General features: G+C 38.1%; 1 long non-coding RNA gene across 2 annotated transcripts; it reads right to left on the minus strand.

Moving 5' to 3' along the window:
- Positions 1-10,202: 10,202 nt before the first annotated feature.
- Positions 10,203-12,303, minus strand: LOC107874962. 2 transcript variants are annotated; one of them, XR_007057221.1, is made up of 5 exons: positions 11,774-12,301; positions 11,229-11,705; positions 11,023-11,093; positions 10,794-10,911; positions 10,203-10,704 (listed from the first exon to the last, which is right to left on the minus strand). It is a non-coding gene; the product is annotated as an uncharacterized LOC107874962 (long non-coding RNA). The 2 variants fall into 2 exon arrangements; XR_001675664.2 differs by having other exon boundaries at positions 11,023-11,705; positions 11,774-12,303.
- Between the last annotated feature and the right edge of the window lie 2,987 nt (positions 12,304-15,290).

Below are 15,290 nucleotides of genomic sequence, written 5' to 3' on the forward strand. Positions count from 1 at the left end.
GTTTGCTTGATATGGGGTCCACTCTTTCTTATGTGACTCCATATATGGCAGTGTTTTTTGGTTTTGATCCAGAAGTTATCTCGGAGTTTTTTTTTGTTTCTACCCTGGTAGGTGACTCAGTTATTGCTAAGAGAGTCTATAGGGGTGGTGTGGTATTTATTGGAAGCAAGCAAACCTTAGCAGATCTATTTGAGTTGAATATGGTAGATTTTAATATAATTCTAGGTATGATTGGTTGAATTCTTGTTATGCGCGTATGGATTGTCGGACCCATAGGGTTATCTTTAAGTTTCCTGGTGAAACGGTTAAGGAATGGGAAGTTAGTTCCTTAGCTCCTAGGGGGAGGTTTATTTCTTATTTTAAAGCTCGGGAGTTAATCTCTAAGGGTTGTCTTTATCACTTGGTCCAATTTAAATATTCTAACTCAGAAGGTCCTTCTTTGTCTTCGATCCCTGTGATTAATGAGTTTTTCGAAGTCTTTTTGAAAGATCTTCCCGGTTTTCCTCCAGATAGGGAAATAGAATTTGGTATTGATTTGCTTTCGGACACTCATCTAATTTTTATTCCTCCATATAAAATGGCTCCGGCTGAGTTAAGGAAACTCAAGGAGCAACTTAAAGATCTTCTGGATAAGGGAAACATTCATCCTAAAGTTTCCCCATGGGGTGCACCGGTATTGTTTGTGCACAACAAGGATGGTTCCCTTTAGATGTGCGTTAAGTACAGGTAGTTGAACAAGGTGATGATCAAGAACAAGTATCCTCTTCCCCAGATAGATGATTTGTTTGACCAGTTACAGGGAGCTAAGTTTTTCTCTAAGATAGATCTTCGGTTCGGGTACCATCAACTTAAGATTAGGGAGGTGGATATCCCTAAGATAACTTTTCATACTCGGTACGGGCATTTTGAGCTCTTGGTAATGTCATTTGGGTTGACTAATGCTCTGACAACATTCATGGACTTGATGAACAGGGTGTTCAGGCAGTATTTGGATTACTTTATCATTGTATTTATTGATGACATTATGGTTTATTCGAAGAGTGTGGTGGATTATGCTAATCACCTCTGTGTGGTGTTATAGACAGACCTTAAAGGAACAACAGTTGTATGCCAAGTTCTCTAAGTGTGAGTTTTGTTTGAACTCAGTGACTTTCTTGGGCTATATTATTTCTAATGAAGGGATCATGGTGGTTTCGCAAAAGGTTGTTGTGGTGTAGAGGTGGCCTAGGCCCACAACTCCATCCAATATTTGGAGCTTCTTAGGTTTAGTCGGGCATTATAGGAGGTTTATGAAAAGTTTTTCTTTGATACCTGCTTCTTTTACTAAGTTGACTCAAAAAAAGGTTAAGTTTTCTTGGTTGGATACTTGTGAAGGGAGTTTTGAGAAGTTAAAGGATAATTTGACTTCGGCTCCATTCCTGACTTTTCTGGAAGGCAATAATGGGTTTTTGGTTTATTGTGATGCATCTTGGGTAGGGCTAGGTTGTGTTTTGATGCAGCATGGGAAGGTGATTGCCTATGCTTCCAGGAAGTTGAAGGTACAAGAGAGGAATTATCCTACTCATGATTTGGAGTTGTTGATGCTCTTAGCAGGTTATCCATGGGGAGTTTGGCTCATGTAGAGGAAGGCAAGCGGGAATTGGCGAAGGATATTCACCGTTTGGCTAATCTTAGAGTTCGTCTCTTAGACTCTAAGAATGGTGGTGTGATGGTGCATGTGGTTCGATCATCTCTTGGTGCAGATATTAAAGAGAAGCAAGTTATTGATCCTATCTTGATGAAAATCAAGGGTAATGTTGGTGGGAAAAAGGTACTGGAGTTTGAGATCAGTGGTAATAGTACTTTATGCTACCAAGAGAGGTTGTGTGTTCCAGATGTTGACGGGTTACAGCAAAGGGTTTTAGCTGAGGCGCATGAGTCACCCTATGTTGTTTAACCCGACTCGACTAAGATATATCATGATCTCAAGGAGATCTACTGGTGGAATGGCATGAAGAGAGATATGGCTGACTTCGTGGCCAAGTGTATGGTGTGTCAACTAGTTAAGGTTGAGCACATGAGGCCAGGAGGGTTGTATTAAGAAATTAAAATACCATAATAGAACTGGGAAGTGATCAATATGGACTTCGTTACCGTTCTTCCTCGATCTCAAAATCAGTATTATTCAATTTGGGTCATCATGGATAGGATGACCAAGTCTGCACATTTATTGCCAGTGCAGACTATTTTTTTGATGGAGGATTATGCGCTGTTGTATATTCAAGAGATTTCAAAGCTACATGGGGTACCCTTCTCGATTATCTCTGATCATGGTACACAATTTACGTCTTATTTTTGGTGGTCTTTTCAGAAAGGATTAGGGACTAAGGTTAGTCTGAGTACTATTTTTTATCCACGGTCGAATGGGCAAGTGGAGAGAACTATTCAGACATTGAAAGATATGCTTCAGGCCTGATTGACTATGGTGGCAATTAGGTTGAATATTTACCTTTGGTGGATTTTGCTTACAATAATAGTTATCATTCGAGTATTAGTATGGCTCCTTTCGAGGTATTGTATGGTAGGAGGTGTATATCTTATATTGATTGGTTTAAGCTTGGGAAAGCAGGCATGTTTGGTCAGGATTTGGTTTATCAGGCGATGGAGAAGGTCAAGGTCATTCGGGATAGTCTTAAAGCTGCACAAAGTCACCAAAATTCCTATGTAGATGTTAGGTATAGAGATTTAGAGTTTGAGGTCGGGGATAGGGTGTTCCTTAAGGTGTCTCCCATAAAGGGAATGGTGCGGTTTGGCAAAAAGAGGAAACTCAGTCCTCGGTTCATTGGTCCTTATGTGATTTTGCAAGAGTTGGCAATGTTACTTATGAGTTATACATGCCATCTAACTTAAGTTTGGTTTATCTAGTCTTTCATGTTTCTATATTGAGAAAGTGTCTTAGTGAACCTTCTTCGGTTATTTCTTTGGAAGGATTGGGTATTTCGGATTCTCTATCATGTGAAGAGGTCCTGGTTGAGATATTAGATAGGAAATTTTGCCAGTTGCAGACCAAGGATATGGCTTCGGTTAAGGTTCTAGGGCAGAACCATAAGGTGAAAGAAGCTACTTTGGAAGTAGAAGAGGATATGAAGTCCAAGTTTCCGCATTTGTTTTCTACTCCTGCGATTCGTACGGAAGGTATATATCTTGAACACATCTTTATTTTCTAAGTTTGAAGTGAGGTTACGTTGGTTTGGGCATGTGATGAGGAGGGACTCTGATGCTCCAGTGCAGAGGTGTGAGATACCGGCTATAGATGGTTTTAGGCAGAGTAGAGATACATCGAAGAAATATTGAAGGGAGGTGATTAGGCATGATATATAGTAGTTACAGCTTATGAAGGATATAACCCTTGATAGGAAGGTGTGGAGGATGCGGATTAGGGAAAAGGGTTAGGGGGTGGGAGTGTACCGGTAATAGTAGGGGAGAGCTCCTCTGTGTTTGGAGTTTCTTGTTCGTGGCTAGCGGTGTTAGTTTATTTTGCATACCATACTAATTTATATGAATTTATCTTTTGTGTTTGTTATACAGTTAGTTTATCTTGCGTACCGTACTAGTTTATATACACTTATCTTTTGTGTTTGTTATACTATTATCGGTCCTAAGCCGGAGGTCTATTGGAAATAGCCTCTCTTCTTCTCCTGAGGTAGTGATATGGTCTTTGTATACTCTACCTTCCCCAGGCCCCACTAGGTGGGAATACACTAGGTATGTTGTTACTGTTAAAGGAAAGATTAACCTCTTTGCCTCTTTGTTTTCAAACTTTGTTGAAGGGATGTTTGATAATGAAAATGACTCTATGTGTGGTTACCCCAACCTTGTCTATTATTCGGGGATGAATGTTCCTAGTGGGGGAGGCTGAAATATCTTGGGTTTTGACCCTTAGAAATTTTCTTGGAAATCCCTTCTCCAGACCCAATACAACTCATAGGTATGATCTGTATGCTGGCGTACGAGTGGTATGGTCCTGTCGTATGCTGACCATTGTTAATTGGTGGGATGATTTTGGTCACTAGAATGGGTATGACTTAGGAATATGAGTCTTGAAGGCTTAGTAAGAGTCGTATCAAGGACTCGTATGGTGAGCAGTGCTTGATCCTCGTGGTATATTATTCTGCCAGGGATACGGGTTATAGGTATGGATCATATGCTGTGGTTATGACTTGGTTAGATAAGTCATATACTGGACAGTGTTTGATCCAAGAGTTGAGGCTTAGATACGAGTGGTGGATACCAAGCGTATAGAAGGGTACGACTCATATGGGTTAGTCGTATCCCTATGATAAGTTTTTAAGGGATTTAAGTGGGGGTATTCTGGATATTTTCCTACTTACCCTAACTAGGACCCACAACTTCTAATATACTTAGGAGGTTATTTACCCTTTTATTCTATTCATAAACACTTAGAAACTATTCCTAAACATCTCATAATTCTCTCATGAGCTTTTGGAACAAGAAGGTTAGGGTTTTATCTTATGGATTGCTTTGGGGCTTGTCTTGGTGATTTATTTCCATTAATTATTTGGTATAAGGCATGATTCTCTTCCGTTATTGTAATTTCAACAAAAAGCATGGTTTATATTATTGATTTCACGGTTTTATTATTTCATGATTATGGTTTTCAACTATTATTTGGGGGTTTTGATATTGAATGCTTGGTTATGGTTTTCTATGGTTTTAATTATGCTTTTATATGCATTAATTATGGATTTGGACAATTTTATTGCATGGTAATGGTTTAATGGTCTTTGCAATTGGTTTTGGTTATATTATGCCCCCAAGGTGTTTGATAAAATGCTTATAAAGAAATGTTCATTGCATTGACTTTTTTTAATTGAACTCTTACATGTTTTAAACTGGATAAAGGATTTATGCATTGTTGAAATGGTTTGAAAATGCTAAAGGCTAAATGGTTATGCTTGTGGAGAACATGGAAGTCTAGCAGGTGGATTTAATATGGTAATTGGAAGGGCACCTAAGGTCTCCTTAACCTAAATAGTTTGGCTATGGATATTACTTGCAAGTAAGGGGTGGTATGACGATACCACTAAAATTTTCTTTGGTTAATAAATTATTTGGTTATTTGAAAACTTATTTTAATTGGGCATTAATGGTGGAGTGTATAGCTAAGCCATGAAAGTTGGAAATCCCGGGGGGGCCCAAACCAAAAAACCATATTTACCAATATGAGGGGTTTTGATGACCATATGCATGTGTCACATTTTATATTAGGAGATGTACTAGTCATCCCATGGGATATTCCCTAGTTGTGTTGCTACACACACTAGGGGCCCTTCAGCAGGGGGAGCTGAACCCATATGGCCCGTGGGTGGTTAGGACAGGAAAGCTACACAGCCCAGGTAAAGATTTTAAATGCATGCTAAACTCGGTTTCCTTTCTAGGCACTTATATGTGTATGGTTGTATGCATTATGGATGGTTTTACTTGGTTTTATAATTGGCATTATTTTATCCTTATCCTGAGATTCATGCTAGCGGTCACTTGCTAACCCTGTTTACTGGTAGTTATATACCCACACTATGCAGGAACCGACCATTGTACTCCTCCTATTTAGCACGCGAATTTGGTATCAGCATTTGGACAGAAGTGGTGAGCTTTCATCCTTTCAGAAGGCATGATTTCATGTTATGGATTTCTTTAAACACTTTTGTTTACTTTGGATATTAGTTTTGGCCATGGTTGGGGGCATGGCCCAACCAAATTTATTTACTCTTTTAGATAGAGGATTTGTGGTACTTTTGGCGGTTGGTATGGGCAGGATTGGTATGGGTGTCGTCCTTGGCATTGGAATAATCCAGTGGGCTGACATCACTGGATGATATTGGTAGTTGTTCCATCTTATTACATTATGGGATTGATTATCATATTATGTTTTGGTATTCCGTATCCTAGAGTCTTAGTACAAACAATAACACTCTCTTGTTATATGTTCAAAATTCAGCCCATCTGAGGCTGGATATAGGTGGTTTGGTTAGGTAACATGGGGAGGTCCCCGTTCTTGGTTGGACTTGGGATGCCCATTATGACAAGGCTCGGGGTTGGATTGTATCATTATGTTATTGATGTATTTGCGTTAATTTGTGTTAGTGTGATTGATGTTAGATCTACGCACCTAACGTGTTGTAGGTATGTTCCTAACTCTCTCGTTTTGTAGCGGTTTAATGCATTGGGGACAATGCATGAATATTTGATGGGGGTGGAGCTACTTGTGGGTCTATATGTCCTTTTGGGGTTTTTATTAATGTATCTCTTTTCCTCGAAGTTTATTCTTAGTAGATCTGGCATATTTAGGACGTATTGTGTCGTATTTCATATTGTTTTAAGTTGTTTTTGTTTGACTAGGAGTAAAATAAGGACCTAGGAGTAAAATAAGGACCTAAGGGCAGTTGATGTATTTTGTTTCGATTGTGCTAAAATGTGTTTGAGAAAGTGATACCCACTCCAAATTTTTTTTTATTTATGTGACCACTATGAATATGATTATGGCATTAGGATTTGGGAAATAATAATCATAGTTAGCATTTGCATGAACCGGATAGGTAGTAGTTTATGATGAAACCCTGTGCCATGTATGTGTGAGATGCCTATTTTGTTCCCATTGTGTGTTGCATCTAGAACTTTTCCGGTTAGTCTTGCCTTGGTTTTAGGATAGTCGATTAGGAAAGGAGCATAGGTCGTTCTTGAATTAGTCTACTTTTAGCCTAAAGAATAATTATCCCTTGATCTCTATTGTGAGCCTATATAGTCTCTTTTTCTTGTTTTATGTTTCACCTACCTATTTGAATCACAATAAACCTATTTTGGCCCTGGTCCTCCTTGGACATTGTGCACCTCAACTCAGGCAAATTGCCTAAGTTGAAGGTGGCTATCATAGGGGTATGTGATTAAAAGTTAGCATGAAGAAGGGTGTAAATAAGAGAAAAAAAAAGTAAGGCTGGGTGTGGTAAAAGAGTAACAAAAATAGAAAAGGAAAATAAAAAAGAAATGGGGAAAAGAAGGAATATGAGAAACCGCACCCAACGTGAATGAACAATAAAAGAATAAAAAAGAAGAAATAAGGGCGAAATAAAAGAAAAGTTGGTTGATAAGTAGACCCCTTACGTAAATTGTAGTGCCACAGAGGCTTAGTCACAAAATTTCCAAATGTACCATATAAACCCCGAAGCCTACATTACAAGCCAAGTAAAGTCCTATAGTGATCCTAACCCAATTGTATGAAAACTAACATAGAGAAAATAAGGAAAAGCCTATGGCATTCTATGCACATTGTTGGAACTTCTTTAAGAGTGTGAGTGTCTCATGATCGTCCCCATATTAGCATGAATTATGATATTGAGTGAGTGGGACATCTTTGTTGTCAGGGTGCATGGGTTGTGTTGCTAGCTGCTTATCAATTTTGGTAGTGTAACTTATACATATGCATGATTATGTATTGCTATCATAATGCCATAGCTTGATTTCCTTGTGTCACATTATTGGGCTGCATTAGTCACACAATTGGTTTTGAAAAGTCAAAATAGGAGAGGGTGGATATTCTTAAGCTTAAATTGAAATTGATTGTCGTAGGTATCTTAGATTTCTCTTGGTTAAGCATCGTTGTTGTGTTTTGATTGTATTTTGTTGCCTGAGGACATGCAAACATTCTAAGTTGAGGGTATTGATGTGTCATAATTTAGTGGCACTTTTGATTCTTAAAATCAAGAAATATACAAGTGCTTCGGTCTACTTTGGTGGATATGATGTTTTTGTGTCTATTTTTCAGAAAATTAGGTTTTGAGACATAAACAGGAGAAAAGAAGTTGAAAGCTAAAATTTGGGCTACCTACATTGGCACGTACCTGGGATAGGTGACAGAGGGTAGGTGTCAGAAGACCAAAGTTCAGAGAAACTGAAGTTTTAGAAATTTTCTGCTACCAACTATGGGTCACTTACCTGAAGTAAGTGCCACCTACGAAGGTCACTTACCTGAGGTAAGTGACAGCCGACCCAAAGTTTCCCAAATCATTTTGGTTTATATTTGTAGGGTTTTTATGTAATCTATAAATACTCCTTTGAGTTTTTTTAGTTAGTTTATGCCTTTTTACTCACTTTATACTCTTATAAACATATATTGATTTCAAGATTGACTTTTGATTTTGGAATCCACTTATTCTTGGTTTTTTGTTGAGTAATAAATTTGGGACTTTAGATTTTCTTCGTTAATTGTTGTGGGATTGATTTGATGCTTTATTTATTCAATTCCATGGTTTGTTTTGCAACTATGAGTAACTAATTCCCTTAGCTAGGGTAGTGGAAACCCTGGCTGAATAAAGAAGTAGGGGAAAGGTGAGATTCTTCTAGATCATTGTTTACACTTGCATTGTGATCTTCTTTAGTTCAATTGATTTCTTCATGGTGGCTAACTCTAAGAACTTGCCTATATTCGAGATCGTCTTTACAAGAGAGATCGAGATTGGGAAAAAGAGATCACAACAGTGATTTGAGGTTATCAACCCTCGTCCAATAACTTGACACCCACAAGGTTATAGTTAAACAGGGACCAAAGACAAGGGTCGGTAAGGCGACATCCGAAAACTCACAAGGTGAAGGGTGAGATTTACCTACGGGTTCACAAGACGGTTCGTAATACCTAGCTTGAGATTCTGCATAGGAAGTGGTAAGATAGTTGGATTGATCACGAGAAACCTACTGAGTTAGGACGCTAAGGGGAACACAGTCCTAGTGGTCATCTCAGATTGTTTACAACTAAAAGCATTCACAATTTGTTACTTTTACTGTTTACTACAAACTCCCTCCCCCCTTTACTTTCCTTCACTTCTGGCTACTTTAGCAAGTTTGAGAAACAGATTTGACCTATTCCACGTGAGATTGACCCCAGCCTAGCTAGGTTACTATATTTGACAGTGACCGTATTGTATCTTCTTGGAGGGTATAGTTTGAGCGATATCAGTACCAAAGGTTGCTAGGATGAGAGTTGATGGAAGTATTATGGGCACAGCACATTACCGTATGTCTAGCATAGAAGAGACCTTTTTTCACTGGTATATAAGGCGGAGGTACTAATATCATTGGAGGTAGGCGAGCTGAACCATCGATAAAGTCATTGAGGAATCCAATAATAAAGATCTCAAATAAAATTTTGACCTCTGGGAGGGACGACGAAAGGTCAACCACATACGAATGATGGCGCAAATATAGAGGATGGAAAGGTACTACAATCGCAAAACCAAGATTTGACACTTTAACATTGGGTACTTGGTATTAACAAAGGTCGCCTTGACCACGTGTAACCCAAACGAAGAAAATCTAGGCATTGAATGGAAAAAGTCGTACTTTATAATTGGCATCACTGGAAAGGGGTCCTATCAACTATTTGACAAGGTAATTGGTTATACAACAATTAGAATGTGTGCCTTGTGAAAAGGTGTTATTTCTTATCATGATGCTCTCACCAATGACCTACATTTTTTCCCTTTGACTAATCTCTTTTTTTCCTCGAAAGGGTTTTTTAGTCTGTAAGGTTTACTATGAGGTAGAAGTCGAAGGGCCCTAGAGGCATATTTCTCAAATCAAATATACAACAGAGAGTGTCTCACGTGGTTGGGAACGCCATTGCAAGCGGCGGAAGGCTTTGGGTTTACTTTATTTTTTGTAAAGAAAAATTCTAAGCGTGATTGAGTAAAAACTTATTTCCTTTTTCACTCGTATCACGAATAAACCACAAGAAGAAAATTTGATATTCAAAGTAACCGAAAGACGTCGTCACTTGTAGAAATGGCAAGAAACTAAAGACTGCACCAAAAAAGGTGTCGACTACTACAAGCCCATATGAATAATGCTTAAATGAATAATGTACCTATAAATTAATCTAATATGGATAGTGAGGCATCCAAAGCTTAGCCGTTCGGTGCTACGGCACATTATGCTCTTCTAGCATAGAGCCCAACCTCCCAAAAAGATTATGGATTTGGTGGGATCACTATAACAAAGACCGTTAACATCCACAGCCAACCATCAAATATGAGACTTAAAAAAGTAAGAGAATCCAACAAGCTATCAAAATGAACAAGCATGTCATACAACAACAATGTTCATTATTATCATGCATATATAAAAAAAAAATATAGCTGGAATAAAAACACATATATCCATCACAAAGAAGTCTCAAAATAAAGTAAATAAGAGTACAACGTAAGAAGGGTCAAATTCAAGGAAAAACAAGGAAAATATTAGAAGAAGCTGCAGGGGTTCAGCGGAGCCTGACTTCAGAGTTAGGAGCATCTTTGGAATTGCTACTTGATGATGAGTCATCTTGGGAAAAGCAACCTCGGTGGTGTCATAAAATGGGCGTGGATTCTCTTGAACGGCTGCTCTAGTCGCTCTAAATTCTTAATCAATTGAGAGGGGCTTAGCTAAAACTTTCTCAAGAACACTCAACTTCTCTACACAAATTTTACCTCAGCTAGCTCTCAAAACATAATCCCTCACGGACAAGCGTGGAGCTTGACTCTTCCTTAGCTACCACTTGAGATACATATACTTTATTTATTTCTAATAAAAGTCATCACTGAACCAACCAAGAGAGCTGACCTCCCCTGTCAGGAATTCTGCTTTAGCTCGAGCGATCGTGGCTTCGGCAGCTTTCTCCTTCAAAAAGATTGTAGTTGTATAAAATCTTGAAGGGACTGATCAACCCTTGATTTTACACCCTTAACATTATTGGCAAGATTTTTTACCTTAAGGTTTACGTGTGTCTGAGCCTCCTTGTCTGTAAAAGAAAGGTCCGCCAAGCTACGTACTTTTCTTTTAGGGCTGCAACGATCTCCACTTTTCATACCTTCGGTTCCTTTTCTTCTTGTAAGATTGTTCACAAAAAATAAGATAACCACGTCATGCTCAAAATAAAAAAGAGAGAAGGTCGGAAAGGGAAACAAATTCATAAGGAGGATTTCTTAGACGACTTACTCGCGAGATAGTCTTGAAAGAGACTTTAAAAAGAGCTCAATTCCTAATGGGTGACAGGATCCCTAGCACCTCTACAGGAAAAAGATCAACCAAATGAGGATATGGATCTCGTAGATGGTCCCTTTTTATAGGAGAACCAGGGACTATATGTATAGTTAAATTATCGCAGACCAATTTGTCAATCTTGTTTTCATGTGATAGATTACCTCCGAACATATATAGGTGAGATGCTAAAGGTTGGACCTCTGTTATAGTAGCATCAAATATATATGTCTAGGGCTTATTCCTTTTAGGTAAAGGAGCTACCTCGCACAGTCTCTACTTCTTGCCTGATAGTGTGGACCTCGAATCCTTTTTTTGGTTGGTTGAGGGGTGGTCTTGGGAGTCACTCGGCTACCACGAGCTGATGCACAAGGAAATGAGAAAACCTCTTAAGAGTTAACAGGAAGTTGTACAAATGTAACTCAACAATGCCAACCTTAATCCCTAAAGAAAAGGGAAATTATTAACACAAGAAAGGTGTCTGCAAGGTGCAAGGTTAGGAAAAGCAAATACCATGGTCTTTGCAGATCCACTCCTTTTTGTGGAGATGTGTTCCCAAGTGTGCATTTTTTACCAGACCAACTCAATAATTTTCAGCGCCCAATGGTGAATGTCCATTAGAGGAGGGGCCCACCTCTAGGCTGTAACAAGATAAGGGCATGAGAAAAAGGCAAGGTGTTGCTATAAAAAATTCAAAAGAGAGACTTACTATAATAGTTCCATTTCTCTCAAAGAATGGGAGTTCCTGCAAAGAATTTGAAGCGGACGAAGCCATTGGCAGGCCATTTAATACAAGCTCAAAAGTACACCATTATATCACCGACATTTGACTGAAAAGAGCTTCTCACATGTTACGTGAAGGGTGTAAAAGATGATAAAAAAATTCTCTGAGGCAAAATCCAAGCCCAAAGAATGCGTAACATAGAGGCAAGAAACTGCCCCCCAAATAGTGCGGCTACCTAACCCAGGGAGATCATTATATCTTGTTTTGATGATGAGTAGATGACTACAATGGACCAGGTCCCTGGATGTTCAAGGCTACAGTACAGTTGGCATGCATCTGCACAGTTTTGTCCTCTTGTGTAACAAACTGCACAGATGTTGCTTGTACTATTTAGGACACCTGGTCCAATTTCATTTCAACCCTTATCATCACTCAACTATAAAAGAAAAATGATGCTCCTCTATTAAGAAGTTTTTGTAAATCAAAAAGCTGAAGAGAGAAAAAGGCAAAAACTTCATATTCATATTGCTCAAGATATCATTTCTTGTATATGCTAAAATAGAACTATTCTTGAGTCCAACTTCAGTCTGTAACTAAATTACTCAGTCTATACGAGTAATGCACTTTTCTTTTTTCTTTGAGAGTGCTTAGGTAGAGTTGTCTAAGCTTGATAGATGTTAGAGTTAATCAGTTTTGAGGGAGGCTTGGCAGAGTTGTCAAGGTGAGCTTGTAGTAAAGTTATTACAAGCAAGAGGAGCCTAGAGTTAGGTTCAATTTCAAGTCTATAATGAAGAGGTTAATTATAGTGAACTTTTGAGTGATTATGAGGGCAAGTCATGGTTTTTCCTCCCTTGAGCAAGGAGGTTTCCACATTAAATCCTGTGCTCTTTACATTTCCTGCATTGTGTTGTGTTCCTAGTTGATTTACTGTGTTTTTGCCTATGAGTGATTTTAAGGGACCTGGTCCTTCACTATGTGGTGCAACCCTCAAGATTTCTACAATTAGTATCAGAGCTAGAATACTCTAAAAGGTTCACAATTAGAGTAATTTATTTAGCATGGTTGCTCCACCTAACCTGGAAAAAGAGCAATCTACCACTAAGCCACTTAGATTTAATGGGAAATACTATAGGTAGTAGAAAATAAGGATGTTTGACTTCACTATCGCTGAGGATGGTGAGATGGTGGACATAATTCTTGATGGTCCTCATGTTCCTATTAGAGAAGTCAAAGAAGGAGAAGCTACAAGAATGGTTGTCAAAAGTAGAAGGAGTTCAATGATGAAGATAGAAAGAAAGTTGATAAAAAACTAAAAGGCCAAGAAACTATTAGTTTGTGGCATAGGATCTGATAAATACAACGAGATTTTTGCCTGTGAAAATGACAAGGAGATCTAGGATTGCTTGAGGACTACTCATAAAGGTGATATTGATGTAAAGGATTCTAAAGTAGACATGATGACTACTCAATATGAAACCTTCACCAAGTAAAAGGGAGAAATAGTCCAAGAAATGCATACAAGATTCACTTCTATCATAAATGAGCTTCACTGCCTGGGAGAAGTCATTCCATTATATAAGAAAGTGAGAAAGATTCGTAGTGTTCTTCCTAAGTCCTGGAAAAGCAAAGTGGATGCTATAACTGAGGCAAGAAACCTGAAGACCCTCTCTATGGATGATCTAATTAGAAATCTAAAAATCCATGAGCTCAAGAAGCTACAAGGGATGGAGAAGAATGAAGTAAAAGGGGGAAAATACCTGGCATTGAAGGCTTCAAAACATAATTCAGTAGAAGAAGGCACTGATTTTTCCTATTTGGCAAAAAAGATTGTCAAAACCATAAGGAAGAGAGGTCAATTCCAAAGAAGATAAAGTAGCAGCAAAAGGAGAAGTAATGTTGAAATGTGTCACAAATATGGAAATCCTGAGTATTTCATTAAGGACTATCCAATGCACAAACTAGATTATTAGGAGTATCTCAAAACTGGAGGTGACAATGGAAAGAATAGGGATTAGTCCCTGAAAATTCAAGAAAGAAGGTTCCAGCTGATTATGTATTAAAGCAAGCTCTGTCACTATGGGGAGATTCTTCAATGAACCTGATGAAGATGAGAATTTTGGAGATGTGTTTATGCTAACAGTGGAAGATAGTATAGTTATCTATGATTCCTTGGTTGCATTCATGGCAAACACAGAAGATGAAGAATAAAAAGAGGTAACTCTTTCTAAAATTAAGGAAAACCTAGATAACTACTCTGCTAGGAAGATAAAAAGGCCTTGTGTGAACTAACTACTGAGAAAAATGCTTTAAAGGAGAAAGTAGAGAATCAAGAACATAAATTTACTACTCTAACTCTCTAAATATCTAAAACTGAAGAAATAGTCACTAAAGTAAAATCTAAAAATCTGAGTTGCATGAGTTATCTGGAGAAGGTAAATGTTGTAGATAGTAAAGAGAAGAAAGAAGCTTCAAGGCTTAAAATTGAACTTTAAGAGAAACCGAAGGATTCTCAAAAGCATATTATGTCTGAACTCTATAAGAATGAAGAGTTAGAAAGGGGACCTGGTCTTTTTAAGAGAAGAGAGTAATAAATCTCTTAGATGGACTACATCTTCACAAATCCTTTCTAACTTAACTAGTCAAGGTGATAATAATGGAAAGGGTCTTGGTTATCAAGGAAAAACTCAACCTATTGGGTCTCATGGAAAGGCTACTCCTGATGCTAGAAACAAGGTTCACAAACCTCTATGTACTCATTATGGAAGAGATGGACATTTGAAGGTAAGGTGTCAGCTTGGGCTTACGGCTAAAATGAGCAATACTAAATATATTTAGTAAAAAAATTCACATCCTAAGGATTTCAAGTCTCTGGAAAAGGTAAAGAAGAATTTTCTACCTAGATGGGTCAAAAGGGATTTGATCACACCACTATCTTCCTATTGGGAACTCAAACTCAAGTGGGTTTCCAAATCTAACAAGCGATCATGGTACCAGGTATGAGAAAAGGTATTACAGTTAGGAATGGGTTATTGATAGTATGTTCTTAAAGCTTAAATATTGGAAAGTCTGACTGTGTTCTCTTTGTCAAGACACTTCAAGATGGAAGTGTATCATTTTAAAATAGATGATTTCAAAGTACCTGGTCCCTGAAAGAACAAAGCTAAAATTTCCAAGACAAGAACAACTTTTTGGAATAAGAATAAAGGGTTGGTGATACTGAAGATGATGGGCAAAAGGCTGAAAGATACAAATGAGAATGGTGATGATTTAGAACTTCAGTAACTGATCCCAGCTCAAGTAGAAGATCAATAAGAAGGGGTCATGTCAAAATTTTCAGGGACCTGGTCCCTAGAAAACTCATCTCAAAAGAAAAAGCTTCAGTAGCATGAATAAAGTCAAGACTAGGAACTGGTCCCTAGACCTGCTTTGAGAACAAGTTCTGAAATAAAGAAGATATGCAAAGACTAAAGCATGGACTAATTAACCTGAACTGTACTAATTT

This window comes from Capsicum annuum, chromosome 6 (assembly GCF_002878395.1).
Source record: "Capsicum annuum cultivar UCD-10X-F1 chromosome 6, UCD10Xv1.1, whole genome shotgun sequence".
NCBI lineage: Eukaryota > Viridiplantae > Streptophyta > Magnoliopsida > Solanales > Solanaceae > Capsicum > Capsicum annuum.